At 43.8% G+C, this 18317-nt stretch overlaps 2 pseudogenes; both read right to left on the bottom strand.

The window, feature by feature from the left end:
• Window positions 1-334: 334 nt before the first annotated feature.
• LOC102425528 lies at window positions 335-4168 on the bottom strand (annotated as a pseudogene).
• A 7387-nt stretch (window positions 4169-11555) lies between these two features.
• LOC102425226 lies at window positions 11556-15827 on the bottom strand (annotated as a pseudogene).
• Between the last annotated feature and the right edge of the window lie 2490 nt (window positions 15828-18317).

Below are 18317 nucleotides of genomic sequence, written 5' to 3'. Positions count from 1 at the left end.
TCTTCCCACAGTGCTTACCCCTTGACCCTCATTCACCGATCCAACTTCCAATTCTTTCCTTATCATGCAGCTTTTGATCCTCATACCCACCAAGAAAGAGCACAGTTAACAGCATCTCAAAATTCAAAATACTTCTTTATTATTAAATGCTAATTTACAATATTTGTTCAGTTTTTTTAAGTTACCGAATATACCCAGATTGAGACATTCCTATCTATCTATCTATCTATCTATCTATCTATCTATCTACGATCTATCTATCTATTTATGATCTATCTATCTATCTATCGAAAAGCAGCAGGTACCCAAATGGCACCAGCACTCCCAGCATCTCCTACATCACATAGCCATAGTACAGAGAAATGTCCATTTCTTTTTCCCTGTCAATGAAATGCTGCCTTGTCCCCAATTTGGCAGCATTCTCACGCTCTAGTTGAGCCTTCCTCTTCATGGCCTCTCGATCTGGCCTCTGCTCCTTTGTGATGGGTGTTGACATTAAGGCCCCAGAAGCTCAGATTTCCTCCATGGAATTGGTTGGAGGGCGAAATCCTGGAGTAGATAGTGGTTGTGAGGCTTGAGCGGGGTCTGGGGCTGGCTCACAGCCGAGTGAACAGGCTCCCGCTGGAAAGAAGCACAAGATGATGTTTTGTAGGGCCCAGGCCTAGAAGCAGGAGGCTGCGGGACACTAGGGCAGTCGCGGTTGGTCAAGCCTGGTCCAGCGGAGTTGGATGATATTGGCTGAGCTGATTTGACAGGCCCTGTCAAAGATACAGGAGTTGGCAGGGATGCAGTGACTGCAGCAGGCTTGGCAGGGTTGGTCACAGCAGGCCGACGTGATGCCAGAGACTGTGTCCTGCAAGGAACAGGTCGAATTTGAGGCTTCTCCATGGTTGGAAAAACCAATGGCACCAACTTGACCTTCCCGGGAGAAGGCAGCTTGTCCTGGGATGGAGGTGGAGACCCTTTGTCAGCACTTCCATGTGTTTTTTTGGATTTGACATGAGTTTTCACAGGATCTTTGCCCTCACGGGGCATAACCAGCCATGGTTTGGTAGCTGGGAGTGGCTGGGTGCCTTTAGGGTTGCTTGAGTTTCCCAGGGCCCGCGAGGAAAACAGGTCAGCTTTTTCATCCCTCTTCTTGCCCAGCGAATGGAAAACCTGCACAGACTCCAGCATGTGCACACCGAGGCCGCTGCGAGGCTTTTTGATGGCCTCTTGTGGCAGCTCAGGATGACTTTTCTTCCTCTTCATCTTGGGAATGGCTGGCTTCTCCTCTGCCTTGACTTTGTTCCCGGACTGCTTCCTCTCCTCAGCTCTCTTGGAGTAGTTTTCTTTGTTTGTTTTGGTGTTTTCCTGCCCATGGCTCTTAGTATTGCTGGTCCTGCTGGCTGCAGCTTTCTGAGGTTTGCTGTTGGAATGCTTGGCCATGTTCGAAGGAGCCCTGCCACCAGCTGCAGCATTGCAAGGAACCACTTCCTCCACAAACACACAGTCTGGGCTCTCGGGCTTGATCTTGGTCTTGGGAGCATCACTCATAGGCTCAGAGGCTTTATGTTTGATCTTGCGGCCTTGAACAGAGCGAGTCATTCTGACACTTGACTTTTTCTGCACTTCGTGCAACTTGAGGCCCCTGGTGTCTTTGGTTTTGATCACCTTGGGTCCTTGGGGCTGATCAAGGTCATCCAAGGAACTTAAGACCTGTGGCAGGTGAATACCCTTCACCAGTGTGTCGATGTCTGCAAAACTGTCATTAGATTCAGTCCCATTTTCAAGTGTCCCTTGGTCCTTAAGACTCAGGCTATTCTTTCCCCAACCAGACTTGGCACAACCAGGCTGCTCCTCTTGGCCAAGGGGACCAATGCAGGCCAGCACCTGTGGAATGTCAGGCACTTCTAAAGGGAGCAGTGGAGAAGCTTCGTTTTCTGTTGGTATCTGGTACCCATTCCTGTGCTTGAAAAGCTTGGTTTTAATATTCTCCACATTCTTATTCTCTTTCTGTTCCTGGCTTGGAGCTGGCGGCAGTGCCAGGAGGTTAATAGGATTCTGGACTATGGGTGCCATTGAAATGTCCCCACTCTGAGGTGGTGGATAACTCTCAAGTACCTGGGAATGTCTGTTCCTGCAGGCCTCGGGGAATTCTGGAGCAGGTGGTAAATAAAATATTTGGCCTGGAAGTTGCAATGCCAAGGAAGTCTCCATCCCCAGGGAAGTCTCCATCACTACAATGGAATCAAGGGGAAGTCGGTCAGTCCCTGGATTTGCTTTGCATTTCACAGGGTTGTTATAAGTCACATAAAAAAAATGATTTTTTAAAAATGTTTCCCATTCTCATATTGAACCCTTGTAATTCTCTCTACTTTCCCGAGTGAATAAAAACACTTCACACCAAGGACTAAGACAGGGAATGGAGCTCTTCCTGATGAAGCCTATAAGCAAGGGGAGATAATAGCCTGTTTGCTTTGGACAAGATGTTGGAACACATGATCCTCAATCCAGGTGTCAACTAAGGAAGTGATGGAAAGTTAAACGGGCACTGTCACAATAATGTCCTGAAAGGCCTTAGAAGGAGACTAAAACAATCAATCAAGGGAGTTTACTGCAGTATTGTAGTACAGGAGGACTCATCAGGTAGGACAGTGGAAAGTGTGGTGTCCCTTGGTATGCTCTTGGAGTTCTCCTCCATGTAGCATCCATGGCTGTTAGTTTCCCACCTTCCCACCTCTGTCAGGTGTCCTCATAAGGAGTCTGACAATGGAGGGCATTGACTGAGGGTGGTAGGGGTTAAAGTCACAGGACTTACATTCCACCTGTCTGAGGACTCACCACTTCCCAGCAGCAGATTGACCCCAGTTTTGAATGCTGACCTTATTCCCCTTCCTTGTTTCTGTTTGTACTCACCTTCAAAACCTGTCTTTGTGATGGGTTGACGAGGCACAGAGTAGCAGATTCCAGAAGTGGAGGCTGGTGGTATCATGTTTTTGGACTGAGTCTCCTTTAGCACCTCGACCATCCCTGGGTCAGGGGCAGAGGCCCTGCTCTCTGTGTAAGACACAGAGCCATAGGACTGCAGGTAGGGACCACCCTCTCCAGAGAGCAGAGGGTCCATTGTGCCTTGATTGTAGTAACACACATGATTTGCCACCTGGTAGGGATGTGACAGGCCCTGTCCCTGAATTGGTGCCCCCTGAACAAGGTTGACAGAAAGTGATGGATACTGAGGGGCCATATTATAGGCATCTGAGGTTTTCTCACACTGGGACGCCAGAGACATAGAGGAGACAGTTGTGTCCTGGTCAATGACAGTCACAGTGAATTTTCTGAGTGATGATGACTTCTTTTCAGTGTCTCCTGTAAGAGCCCACTCAAAAACTTTCGGATTGGAAGCAGCTGGAATGGAGACTGGGCTCTGGCCAGGAACTCCAGACAACATGGTTGTGCTAGAATGTTGGTAAAAGTAGGCACCACCCATGAGAGGTTGGAAAGTGGTGCCAGAGGCTGATGGCAGGAGCCATGGTGAACTGTTGGCTGGAGCAGAGACACTGTAGAAATTGCAGACACTTCCTGCATTGCTCTCCACAGGAAGAGAGCGTTGCAGGGAGGTTGAAATTCCAAGGAAAGGTGGATTTTTGGAATTGTCTGTAGGGAACAAGAGAGTGATGAAAAAAGTCAAAGAGATTGATAAGCAACACGTGTGAAAATCATCATTATTTTCAGATTGTTGCTTTCAGCCCTAGCTGTTTAGGTTCAGTGGATAGAGCATTGGCTTGCGAGTCTGGGTTCAATTCCAGTCAAGGGCGCAAACCCAGGTTGGGGGCTCAATTCCCCAGTAAGGGGCCTGCAGAAGGCGGCCAATCAATGATTCTCTCTCATCGTTGATGTGTCCATCTCTCTCTCTCCCTCCCCCTTCCTCTCTGAAATCAATAAAAAATATATATCATGTACTGGTGTGGTCCCTCAGCCTGCCTGTGCCCTCTCACAATCCGGGACCCCTGGGGGGATGTGGGACTGCTGGTTTTGGCCCGAGGGATGTAGTATTTCGGGAAGCAGCAGGTGGACGGGGGAGGAGCCTGAATCAGGGCCTGCCGCTGAGCAGCTCCAGCTTCTTAGTGGTAGCACTGCCGCAGAGGTGGGAGAGGCTCCTTCCGCTGCAGCTGCTATCTCCAGTCATGATCCCAGGTGTCTGGTGACCATCGGTCAGCTGAGCGGTGCTCACACTGTGGGAGCACACTGACCATCAGGGTGGTAGCTCCTGCGTTGAGCGTTTGTCCCTGGTGTCAGTGTGTGTCATAGCTGCGGTTCAACTGGTCATTCAGTCAATTGGTCATTCAGTCGCTTAGGCTTTTACATATAATATAAAATCTTGAGTAAAAAAGTACACAAGACCCAAGTGGTGTGCTTCATACATTGTTCTCTAGGCTAGAAGCAACCACTCCCTGACCTATCTTGCCCTTGAACCTGCAGTAGTATTGATTTCTATGCTCTTTCCTAGAATTAAAGCATTTTAGAAGCAGGAGTCCTTTGAGAATCCCTGTTCTAACATTCTCATTTCATGACTGAAGAAACTATGGCTCCGTTCTCTCCCTATGTTAATATTAGTACCTGCTTCCATAACCTAAGCATCCCGACTTCCTTGCCAGAGCTCTGCACATTACACTGCCAACATCTAGGAATAATAGAACTTCTGATGCAGATGTTCGTTTATCCAGGAGAAGACAGTACATCTGTGGTCATGACAATCTTCAGCGTCTCATTTTGCCTGTGCCCTTCACATGCTCTTCCTATAATTCTCATAGAAGCTCAATGCAGTTGGTAAACTTAAAGGGTCTTTCTTACTGTCTTCATGCCTGATTTCTGATCCTACCTCAGAATGACTATCTGAGAGTGAGTTTCTCAAGAAGTGAGGAACGTAGCAAACATCAGACCCTAATAAATTTACTACAAAATGAAGTTTTTTTTCATACTTGCCGTATCATAAAAGTACATATTGCCTATTCTATTTTAGTGAATACTGTTAACCAGAAACTACCCACAAGAGGTGATTTTGAGTAAGTTCTTAGCGAGTACGTATGGACAGAGGAGATATATCAGTAAAAATTGCATAACAAGCAGCACACTGCAATCACTGTTGATGTATATGTGCCTCCTATATATGCTGACCAATATTTCAGTAAATACTAGTTTAAAGAGGAGAACAAAGTAAATGTAAAGGAATTCCATTATTGTATTCATTCATGTTTCTCTGACTATTCCCCAGTAAGTAATAAATACTTAGTGTATTAGATATATATATTTCAATTAATATAACCTTATAACAAAGAGAAAAGAACAGTTGAAATGTATCATGAAGGTTTTTATATTTCTCTTAAAACCTAGATTATCATCATCTTCAACATCCAGCAAAGGGGTCGTACCCAAAGTCTGAAAACCATCATCAATATGTTTCAATTAAAAAACACACACATTAATGTAGGAATCCCCAAGAGAATCAAAAAAAATTATTTTTGAGAAATGTGAAATTAGAGATGCGGGACTTGATGCTCTCTTTTTTTCCTTAAGTAGCTATGACCTGAAGTGAGGCAATGGCTGTGTATCAGTGTGCTCTCTGCGTTAGGAAGAAAATAACTTTGAAGATGAAGAGCATCTTTGACTTTGAACATACTAATCACACAAAGGGTGTATTCTTTCTGATTCCATTTAGGACACATCTTTCTTTTAAAGTCTTAATTTTTTTTTACTAGACAAAACATTGTCATAGTCTAAAAATCAGAATGAATTGAAACACTGAAAATTCTCTGATTTCCAATGCCCGAAATCAATGGTCGGTAAACTCATTAGTCAGCAGATCCAAATATCAACAGTACCACGATTGAAATTTCTTTTGAGAGCCAAATTTTTTAAACTTAAACTGTAAAGGTAGGTACAGTGTTATTAACTTAATTAGGGTACTCCTAAGGTTTAAGAAGAGCCACACTCAAGGGGCCAAAGAGCCACATGTGGCTCGCGAGCAGCAGTTTGCCGACCACAGCCCTAGATAATCACCTTTCTTAGTTTCTTGTATATAAGAAATATCATTACTGAAATGCATTTTTAAGTGTTAATATTGCAAACTGTCACATGTCATCTGTGTTCAGAGAGGCAACAAAAAAACGGGCAACTGAATAGGATTGTTTTGATATACTGCTATGGATAGTGGGACCCTACTCCAGCCTTACTTTCTTTCCTATTCTATCAATGTAAGCATTTGCTGAGAGCCACATTACTTTGCCCTAGTCCGAGCTGATTTCACCCTCTGCTCTTTCTGCTTACATTTATATTCTTTGGTTCCCTCCAATATTCCATTCCAAACTGCTCTTTTTGTTCTCATGAGCTCTTTCATGTTCTCCTTGTTCATTTTCATACTTCCCCCTCCTTCCTGCTTGTGTTTTTCCCTCCCTCTTGGTTGCTGTTGGCCTGTGCTGATGAAAGCAGTTCTAATTTTTTTACATTGAAATACTTGCCTTCCTATAGCCCAGTACTCCCCATCCTCTTTCCCTATTTTCTCTGTTATCCTACTTTGGAATAAAAACTCCAAACCACATGAATATTACTTTTGGAACAGCACTCAATTTAAAATACTAAAGTTGAAACCTTGGTGGTTGGAGACCATTACACATAACACATCATATATATCTATATCTATATCTATATCTATATCTATATCTATATCTATATCTATATCTATATCTATATCTATACATGTATTGCTAGTTTTCTACATGACTTAGGTTTTCTTTCTATTGCTGTTGAAACACTCTCAAGAAGTCTTGATTTCATTGTCAACTGGAGTGTTCTTTAAAACTCCATATTAGAAAAGGAAGGGATTAGAGTCCACAACCATCTAACATCCGAATGTAGCAGATGAGGAAAAAACATATTTTGTGAGAGATCCAATGACTTGTCCAAAGTCACATTGCTAGTAGATGTCAAAATCTAAACTGAAATTAGGTCTGCAGACTTCTATATCATATTTCCCCAAATTACTCTATGCTCTTTTGACACTATTGCTAAGTTTAGGTATAAATAACAATCCAATGAAAAACTTCAAAAAGGTTCTTTCCTTACCTGACATGCTCAGAGAAGAAGAGCAGATAACAACTGTAGATGCAAGGAATGACGATTTCTCAGTGGCTGAAGCCAAAGAGCACATGTGTCCAGTATGAAAGTCACTGGTCATACTGGCCACTGGTCACTGGTCACCAGTTACTGGTCACTGGTCAGTTGCGATGATCCAAATTTATTTACAGACAACTCCATGGGCACCCCAAGATTCTACCAGGTGGTGGTAGGTTTGGTGGGAGAATGATGTCACAAAGCAGGCAGTTTAAAGGGATGAGAGAGCCAATCGGGAGGTCAGGTTCCCAAGAAGACAGGATTGGATAGCGGGAGCTGTAGGGGAGCTAAACCAACACCTGAATGGCTGAGCTCTCAGGACACATGGGCTAGATGACAACACAGCTGTGATAGTCGCACTTTCCCCGGGCTCTTATGTTAGGGAAGTAATCTCAGCCTGTTACAGACGTTCATGAATATAATGAACTACTAGTTACTTATATTCTCCATATTGTATTGTATAACATGTTTATCATTATATATTTTGCTAATATCCTTAGAGAGAATGGAAAGGGGCATCTAGGTTGCACACTTACAGTTGTTCTGAAACCATACCAGTCCATTTCATTAGTGAATTTACTGTGGCTTTTGAGGAGAAAAGGAAGGGATTAAGGAGCTCATTCTGTCAGTTGGTTGAACAGTAAAATGAAGTTTCTTGAGTGTATTTTGTGCAGAATGATGTGGTCCAAGGCTCTTCCCTTGTAGTTTCTTCTCCTTGAATCCTACCTTCCCTGGGCTGGGCTGGGCCAGACTAGGTTGACTTGCATCTCCTACCACTCCCATTTTTTCTCCTTCTTCATTGTAGGCGTTGATTGTAGACAAGCTGTGATCTTGCATTCTGACACTCATGGATGTTACTTCCTGTCCACTTCCGGCAGCAAGGTCTTCTTTGTAGTGTCTGATGCTTCCCCCAATGGACTCTGTCCATTACAAGCAACGACCACAGAGCTAGGTGTCCGTTGACTGCAAACCTTTCCTCTTCCAGCCTTTGGTTGCACTTCTTCTGCCCATAATTTGCTCCCTCAGGTTCCTTGGGCCATGTAGGCATCCTGCCATCCTGCCCTATCATATGTGAGAGGCCTTCACGATGTTTTCCCTTTTCCTTCTCTCATAAAGTGTATCCAGTGTGGCAGTTACTGAAGTCTCCTCCCCCTTTGCAAACAGCCACTGTAGAACTTTGGGCCTCTAGGATTCTCTGTCTGCCATGCTTGGGTGCAAGGCCAGGCAAAAGGGACGAGGAGACTAGTTAGAGAAAGGCAAGGACATTCTTGGAGACTAGGGGACAGGCAAAGTGTAATTGTACAGGACAGAAGACATTCATGTGGATATTTTAGGTTCTGTGAAAAACACGTTGACACATTTTGGTCTCATTTTGTATTAAGAGAACAGACAATTTACATGTATACACAACTTATCTAGTGCAGCAAATGCAAGGAATTTTGCTCACAAGAGATTATAATCTGAAATACGTTTTCATTTTCTTTCATGTCATATTAGCTCAATTATATAAATCACTGTTGTGTTTGCAGAACAGAGATTGTCTTTGTGCGGTGTGTCAATGCTCTGGTTTTGTTCATTTGTTTTTTTCCTAGTCGTACTTTTTATTTATTTATTCATATGTATTATTGTATTAGAGATGTCCCTTTTATTTTCTATTTTGTTTTCCCCCCCATTGAACCCCTCCACCCACCCCACCCCTGCTATCCCCCCTTCTACCTTCAATACTGCATTTTCTGGGTCCATGGGCTATGCAAACATGCATACAAGTCCCCAGTTCATCACACCCACACCCACACCCACACCCACACCCCCACCTTCCCTCTGAAATTTGTCAATCTGTTCCATGCTTCTATATCTTTAAGTGTCCTTTGCTCATCAGTTTATTTTGTTCATTAAATTCCACATATGAGTGAGATTATGTAATACTTGTCTTTCTCTGGCTTATTTCGCTTAGCATAATACTCTCCAGGTCTATCCATGCTTTGCAAATGGTAAGAGTTCTTTCTTTTTTTACAGCCGCATACTATTTCATTGTGTAAATATACCACTGCTGTTTGATCCACTCATCTGCTCATGGGGACTTGGGCTGTTTTCCAAATCTTAGCTACTTTAATTTGTGCTGCTTTGAACATAGGGGCGCATATATTCTTTCTGACTGGTGTTTCTGGTTCTTAGGATATATTCCTAGAAGTGGGATCACTAGGTCAAATGAATGTTCTATCTATTTTTTGAGGAAACTCTTTAGAGTTTTTCAGAGTGGCTGTACCAGTCTGCATTCCCAGCAGCACCCTAGTCTTATTTTCAAAGATTCCACCATGGTAAGACATATTGCATATTTTTCCCTTGACGAGTTTATCTTGAAGCATCATGAACTACCTTGATCTGATGGATTTTGTGGAGAAACTTAAAAAGGGGTCTGTGAAAAAGGACGTTGTGGTGAGTTATGCTGTGCACACAAGCTTAAGGAACAGATGTGTACAGTCAGCCCAATGTGGCCTGGGTTGCCTCTGTTGTTCTTCCCCTGGTTAGTGCTTTTCTCACTAACCCTCTTGTTACTGTGAGGAGACAGTGCTGAGTTGCTAACCCAGTCTTCTACAGGGTGTGGCAATAGTAGGTTTACAGTTGTGTGTGTGGAAAATAGTACAATCATGTATAAATAACCATACAACCATAAAGTCTGTGTTTCCCATACTCACAACTGTAAACCTACTTTACCCCATGCTATCAATGGATTAAGCTGGCTTGGGGGAGGAAGCCTATGGACCTAGTAGTTACTCTTGATGGTAAGCTTTTAGGGTGCCTGTATCAATCTACCTTGCGCTTTTGACTTCCATTGTGTATGAAGTATGTGATCCAAGAGGCCGAGAGGCCACAAGAAGATCGCTCCTATAGATGGAATCTCCAAAGACACGTGTTTCATTTATAGGCCAACATTTCCTCTTATGAGATGAGTTTTGTCAAAGATGGTGCATTCTTACCTGAGAAGAAATGGTGAGAAGTGTTGCAGTGTAGAGATATGGCTTAAAATTATACATTTTTTCAAGTCTTTCCCTCTTGGAATCCTGCATTGCATTGCCAAATTCCTGATACTATTATGTAATATGAGACTAACACTATGAGCTAAATATCTGCAATCCAGACCAGTCTCTGCTTTTTCTGTGTCCCCATGGAAATCAGTAGCTACTGCACTTAGGGGGCTCGTCACCTCCGACCCAGTGTGCCTATTGCTCTTGCCAGTGGGTGTGGATGCTTCCCGGGATTTTTCTCTTGGGCTTTGCTCAGTTGATGGTGGTGTTTAGACAAGGCGGCATGTGCAGCCTGGGATCATGCAGGGGCCCTAGCTTGCCCTTCAAGTTAATGTTTAGGCTTCACCTGATGTTGGATCTCATGCACCAGTAACCTCTAGATGCTGTGTTCTGAAGGCCAGGTTGGCGACATATGGCCACTGAAGCCTTCAGAGATAGGCCTCCAATAGAGGCTTTACTCTACTGCATGCAGTGTGACCTCAGCCCATTACTGAACCTCTCAGGGAAAGTGACACAGGGATACTGGCCTTGCATGTTGTGAAGGTTAACTGAAGTCGTGTATTCATGGGCCTGGGGATAGGTGTGGAGTCAATGATAATTTATTTCCCATGTCCTGTCCTGGATGGGCCTCCTACTGCAGACAATCTCTTCTGTAGACCCCTGTTATCATCTGCCCCAGGATAACTGTAAGCCCTTGCCACTCATCTGGTAGATTCCCCTAATTTGTTCTCACTTTCCCCACTACATTCATATATGCGTAAGGCAACCCAATCCAATAGGAAATGTGTCCTGAATCTGTTTTCTGAAATACTTATCTAGTGGTCAAGAGACCTAAGGCCCACCTCCCAAGAAACTTTTTACATTTCTCCTAGTCAACATAGACTCAGCTTCTGCCCTCTCAAGTCTATTCAAATTTTCCTCTTTTAACACTAATCTCAGATCCTGCTTCTTTCTTCTGCCATACACCCAGCTCTTGCTTCTCTTTATAAATCCATAACCTCTCCCCGTTTTTGGCCTTTCTGGCCATGGCCCAAGTTCCTTTCTTCCCACAGTGCTTACCCCTTGACCCTCATTCACCGATCCAACTTCCAATTCTTTCCTTATCGTGCAGCTTTTGATCCTCATACCCACCAAAGAAAGAGCACAGTTAACAGCATCTCAAAACTCAAAATACTTCTTTATTATTAAATGCTAATTTACAATATTTATTCAGTTTTTTTAAGTTACAGAATATACCCAGATTGAGACATTCCTATCTATCTATCTATCTATCTATCTATCTATCTATCTATCTACGATCTATCTATCTATTTATGATCTATCTATCTATCTATCGAAAAGCAGCAGGTACCCAAATGGCACCAGCACTCCCAGCATCTCCTACATCACATAGCCATAGTACAGAGAAATGTCCATTTCTTTTTCCCTGTCAATGAAATGCTGCCTTGTCCCCAATTTGGCAGCATTCTCACGCTCTAGTTGAGCCTTCCTCTTCATGGCCTTCCGATCTGGCCTCTGCTCCTTTGTGATGGGTGTTGACATTAAGGCCCCAGAACCTCAGATTTCCTCCATGGAATTGGTTGGAGGGCGAAATCCTGGAGTAGATAGTGGTTGTGAGGCTTGAGCGGGGTCTGGGGCTGGCTCACAGCCGAGTGAACAGGCTCCCGCTGGAAAGAAGCACAAGATGATGTTTTGTAGGGCCCAGGCCTAGAAGCAGGAGGCTGCGGGACACTAGGGCAGTCGTGGTTGGTCAAGCCTGGTCCAGCTGAGTTGGACGATATTGGCTGAGCTGATTTGACAGGCCCTGTCAAAGATACAGGAGTTGGCAGGGATGCAGTGACTGCAGCAGGCTTGGCAGGGTTGGTCACAGCAGGCCGACGTGATGCCAGAGACTGTGGCCTGCGAGGAACAGGTCGAACTTGAGTCTTCTCCATGGTTGGAAAAACCAATGGCACCAACTTGACCTTCCCGGGAGAAGGCAGCTTGTCCTGGGATGGAGGTGGAGACCCTTTGTCAGCACTTCCATGTGGTTTTTTGGATTTGACTTGAGTTTTCACAGGACCTTTGCCCTCACGGGGCATAACCAGCCATGGTTTGGTAGCTGGGCGTGGCTGGGGGCCTTTAGGGTTGCTTGAGTTTCCCAGGGCCCGCGAGGAAAACAGGTCAGCTTTCTCATCCCTCTTCTTGCCCAGCGCATGGAAAACCTGCACAGACCCCAGCATGTGCACACCGAGGCCGCTGCGAGGCTTTTTGATGGCCTCTTGTGGCAGCTCAGGATGACTTTTCTTCCTCTTCATCTTGGGAATGGCTGGCTTCTCCTCTGCCTTGACTTTGTTCCCGGACTGCTTCCTCTCCTCAGCTCTCTTGGAGTAGTTTTCTTTGTTTGTTTTGGTGTTTTCGTGCCCATGGCTCTTAGTATTGCTGGTCCTGCTGGCTGCAGCTTTCTGAGGTTTGCTGTTAGAATGCTTGGCCATGTTCGAAGGAGCCCTGCCACCAGCTGCAGCATTGCAAGGAACCACTTCTTCCACAAACACACAGTCTGGGCTCTCGGGCTTGATCTTGGTCTTGGGAGCATCACTCATAGGCTCAGAGGCTTTATGTTTGATCTTGCGGCCTTGATCAGAGCGAGTCTTTCTGACACTTGACTTTTTCTGCACTTCGTGCAACTTGAGGCCCCTGGTGTCTTTGGTTTTGATCACCTTGGGTCCTTGGGGCTGATCAAGGTCATCCAAGGAACTTAAGACCTGTGGCAGGTGAATACCCTTCACCAGTGTGTCGATGTCTGCAAAACTGTCATTAGATTCAGTCCCATTTTCAAGTGTCCCTTGGTCCTTAAGACTCAGGCTATTCTTTCCCCAACCAGACTTGTCACAACCAGGCTGCTCCTCTTGGCCAAGGGGACCAATGCAGGCCAGCACCTGTGGAATGTCAGGCACTTCTAAAGGGAGCAGTGGAGAAGCTTCGTTTTCTGTTGGGATCTGGTACCCATTCCCGTGCTTGGAAAGCTTGGTTTTAATATTCTCCACATTCTTATTCTCTTTCTGTTCCTGGCTTGGAGCTGGCGGCAGTGCCAGGAGGTTAATAGGATTCTGGACTATGGGTGCCATTGAAATGTCCCCACTCTGAGGTGGTGGATAACTCTCAAGTACCTGGGAATGTCTGTTCCTGCAGGCCTCGGGGAATTCTGGAGCAGGTGGTAAATAAAATATTTGGCCTGGAAGTTGCAATGCCAAGGAAGTCTCCATCCCCAGGGAAGTCTCCATCACTACAATGGAATCAAGGGGAAGTCGGTCAGTCCCTGGATTTGCTTTGCATTTCACAGGGTTGTTATAAGTCACATAAAAAAATGATTTTTTAAAAATGTTTCCCATTCTCATATTGAACCCTTGTAATTCTCTCTACTTTCCCGAGTGAATAAAAACACTTCACACCAAGGACTAAGACAGGGAATGGAGCTCTTCCTGATGAAGCCTATAAGCAAGGGGAGATAATAGCCTGTTTGCTTTGGACAAGATGTTGGAACACATGATCCTCAATCCAGGTGTCAACTAAGGAAGTGATGGAAAGTTAAACGGGCACTGTCACAATAATGTCCTGAAAGGCCTTAGAAGGAGACTAAAACAATCAATCAAGGAGTTACTTCAGTATTGTAGTACAGGAGGACTCATCAGGTAGGACAGTGGAAAGTGTGATGTCCCTTGGTATGCTCTTGGAGTTCTCCTCCATGTAGCATCCATGGCTGTTAGTTTCCCACCTTCCCACCTCTGTCAGGTGTCCTCATAAGGAGTCTGACAATGGAGGGCATTGACTGAGGGTGGTAGGGGTTAAAGTCACAGGACTTACATTCCACCTGTCTGAGGACTCACCACTTCCCAGCAGCAGATTGACCCCAGTTTTGAATGCTGACCTTATTCCCCTTCCTTGTTTCTGTTTGTACTCACCTTCAAAACCTGTCTTTGTGATGGGTTGAGGAGGCACAGAGTAGCAGATTCCAGAAGTGGAGGCTGGTGGTATCATGTTTGTGGACTGAGTCTCCTTTAGCACCACGACCATCCCTGGGTCAGGGGCAGAGGCCCTGCTCTCTGTGTAAGACACAGAGCCATAGGACTGCAGGTAGGGACCACCCTCTCCAGAGAGCAGAGGGTCCATTGTGCCTTGATTGTAGTAACACACATGATTTGCCACCTGGTAGGGATGTGACAGGCCCTGTCCCTGAATTGGTGCCCCCTGAACAAGGTTGACAGAAAGTGATGGATACTGAGGGGCCATCTTATAGGCATCTGAGGTTTTCTCACACTGGGACGCCAGAGACATAGAGGAGACAGTTGTGTCCTGGTCAATGACAGTCACAGTGAATTTTCTGAGTGATGATGACTTCTTTTCAGTGTCTCCTGTAAGAGCCCACTCAAAAACTTTAGGATTGGAAGCAGCTGGAATGGAGATTGGGCTCTGGCCAGGAACTCCAGACAACATGGTTGTGCTAGAATGTTGGTAAAAGTAGGCACCACCCATGAGAGGTTGGAAAGTGGTGCCAGAGGCTGATGGCAGGAGCCATGGTGAACTGTTGGCTGGAGCAGAGACACGGTAGAAATTGCAGACACTTCCTGCATTGCTCTCCACAGGAAGAGAGCGTTGCAGGGAGGTTGAAATTCCAAGGAAAGGTGGATTTTTGGAATTCTCTGTAGGGAACAAGAGAGTGATGAAAAAAGATTGATAAGCAACATGTGTGAAAAACATCATTATTTTAAGATTGTTGCTTTCAGCCCTAGCTGTTTAGGTTCAGTGGATAGAGCATTGGCTTGCGAGTCTTGGTTCAATTCCAGTCAAGGGCACAAACCCAGGTTGGGGGCTCAATTCCCCAGTAAAGGGCCTGAGGAAGGCGGCCAATCAATGATTCTCTCTCATCATTGATGTGTCCAAGTCTCTCTCTCCCTCCCCCTTCCTCTCTGAAATCAATAAAAAATATATATCATGTACTGGTGTGGTCCCTCAGCCTGCCTGTGCCCTCTCACAATCCGGGACCCCTGGGGGGATATGGGATTGCTGGTTTTGGCCCGAGGGATGTAGTATTTCGGGAAGCAGCAGGTGGACGGGGGAGGAGCCTGAATCAGGGCCAGGCGCTGAGCAGCTCCAGCTTGGTAGTGGTAGCACTGCCGCAGAGGTGGGGAGGTGGGAGAGGCTCCTTCCGCTGCAGCTGCTATCTCCAGTCATGAGCCCAGGTGTCTGGTGACCATCGGTCAGCTGAGCGGTGCTCTCACTGTGGGAGCACACTGACCATCAGGGTGGTAGCTCCTGCGTTGAGCGTTTGTCCCTGGTGTCAGTGTGTGTCATAGCTGCGGTTCAACTGGTCATTCAGTCAATTGGTCATTCAGTCGCTTAGGCTTTTATATATAATATAAAATCTTGAGTAAAAAAGTACACAAGACCCAAGTGGTGTGCTTCATACATTGTTCTCTAGGCTAGAAGCAACCACTCCCTGACCTATCTCGCCCTTGAACCTTCAGTAGTATTGATTTGTATGCTCTTTCCTAGAATTAAAGCATTTTAGAAGCAGGAGTCCTTTGAGAATCCCTGTTCTAACATTCTCATTTCATGACTGAAGAAACTATGGCTCCGTTCTCTCCCTATGTTAATATTAGTACCTGCTTCCATAACCTAAGCATCCCGACTTCCTTGCCAGAGCTCTGCACATTACACTGCCAACATCTAGGAATAATAGAACTTCTGATGCAGATGTTCGTTTGTCCAGGAGAAGACAGTACATCTGTGGTCATGACAATCTTCAGCGTCTCATTTTGCCTGTGCCCTTCACATGCTCTTCCTATAATTCTCATAGAAGCTCAATGCAGTTGGTAAACTTAAAGGGTCTTTCTTACTGTCTTCATGCCTGATTTCTGATCCTACCTCAGAATGACTATCTGAGAGTGAGTTTCTCAAGAAGTGAGGAACGTAGCAAACATCAGACCCTAATAAATTTAGTACAAAATGAAGTTTTGTTTCATACATGCCGTATCATAAAAGTACATATTGCCTATTCTATTTTAGTGAATACTGTTAACCAGAAACTACCCACAAGAGGTGATTTTGAGTAAGTTCTTAGCGAGTACGTATGGACAGAGGAGATATATCAGTAAAAATTGCATAACAAGCAGCACACTGCAATCACTGTAGATGTATATGTGCCTCCTATATATGCTGACCAATATTTCAGTAAATACTAGTTTAAAGCAGAGAACAAAGTAAATGTAAAGGAATTCCATTATTGTATTCATTCATATTTCTCTGACTATTCCCCAGTAAGTAATAAATACTTAGTGTATTAGATATATATATATTTCAATTAATATAACCTTATAACAAAGAGAAAAGAACAGGTGAAATGTATCATGAAGGTTTTTATATTTATCTTAAAACCTAGATTATCATCATCTTCAACATCCAGCAAAGGGGTCGTACCCAAAGTCTGAAAATCATCATCAATAGGTTTCAATTAAAAAACACACACATTAATGTAGGAATCCCCAAGAGAATCAAAAAAATTATTTTTGAGAAATGTGAAATTAGAGATGCGGGATTAGATGCTCTCTTTTTTCCCTTAAGTAGCTATGACCTGAAGTGAGGCAATGGCTGTGTATCAGTGTGCTCTCTGCGTTAGGAAGAAAATAACTTTGAAGATGAAGAGCATCTTTGAATTTGAACATACTAATCACACAAAGGGTGTATTCTTTCTGATTCCATTTAGGACACATCTTTCTTTTAAAGTCTTAATTTTTTTTTACTAGACAAAACATTGTCATAGTTTAAAAATCAGAATGAATTGAAAGACTGAAAATTCTGTGATTTCCAATGCCCGAAATCAATGGTCGGTAAACTCATTAGTCAGCAGATCCAAATATCAACAGTACCACGATTGAAATTTCTTTTGAGAGCCAAATTTTTTAAACTTAAACTATAAAGGTACGTACATTGTTATTAACTTAATTAGGGTACTCCTAAGGCTTAAGAAGAGCCACACTCAAGGGGCCAAAGAGCCACATGTGGCTCGCGAGCAGCAGTTTGCCGACCACGGCCCTAGATAATCACCTTTCTTAGTTTCTTGTATATAAGAAACATCATTACTAAAATGCATTTTTAAATGTTAATATTGCAAACTGTCACATGTCATCTGTGTTCAGAGAGGCAACAAAAAAACGGGCAACTGAATAGGATTGTTTTGATATACTGCTGTGGATAGTGGGACCCTACTCCAGCCTTACTTTCTTTCCTATTCTATCAATGTAAGCATTTGCTGAGAGCCACATTACTTTGCCCTAGTCCGAGCTGATTTCACCCTATGCTCTTTCTGCTTTCATTTATATTCTTTGGTTCCCTCCAATATTCCATTCCAATCTGCTCTTTTTGTTCTCATGAGCTCTTTCATGTTCTCCTTGTTCATTTTTATACTTCCCCTTCCTTCCTGCTTGTGTTTTTCCCTCCCTCTTGGTTGCTGTTGGCCTGTTCTGATGAAAGCAGTTCTAATATTTTTACATTGAAATACTTGCCTTCCTATAGCCCAGTACTCCCCATCTTCTTTCCCTATTTTCTCTGTTATCCTACTTTGGATAGAAAACTCCAAACCCCATGAATATTACTTTTGGAACAGCACTTAATTTAAAATACTAAAGTTGAAACCTTGGTGGTTGGAGACCATTACACATGACACATCATATATACCTATATCTATATCTATATCTATATCTATATCTATATCTATATCTATATCTATATCTATACCTATACCTATACCTATATCTATATCTATATCTATATCTATATCTATATCTATATCTATATCTATATCTATATATGTATTGCTAGTTTTCTACAAGACTTAGGTTTTCTTTTTATTGCTGTTGAAACACTCTCAAGAAGTCTTGATTTCATTGTCAGCTGGAGTGTTCTTTAAAACTCCATATTAGAAAAGGAAGGGATTAGAGTCCACAACCATCTAACATCCGAATGTAGCAGATGAGGAAAAAACATATTTTGTGAGAGATTCAATGACTTGTCCAAAGTCACATTGCTAGTAGATGTCAAAATCTAAACTGAAATTAGGTCTGCAGACTTCTATATCATATTTCCCCAAATTACTCTATGCTCTTT

The sequence above is a fragment of the Myotis lucifugus genome, unplaced genomic scaffold (genome assembly GCF_000147115.1).
Source record: "Myotis lucifugus unplaced genomic scaffold, Myoluc2.0 scaffold_855, whole genome shotgun sequence".
Classification (NCBI taxonomy): domain Eukaryota; kingdom Metazoa; phylum Chordata; class Mammalia; order Chiroptera; family Vespertilionidae; genus Myotis; species Myotis lucifugus.
This window is presented reverse-complemented; position numbering and strand designations above follow the sequence as displayed.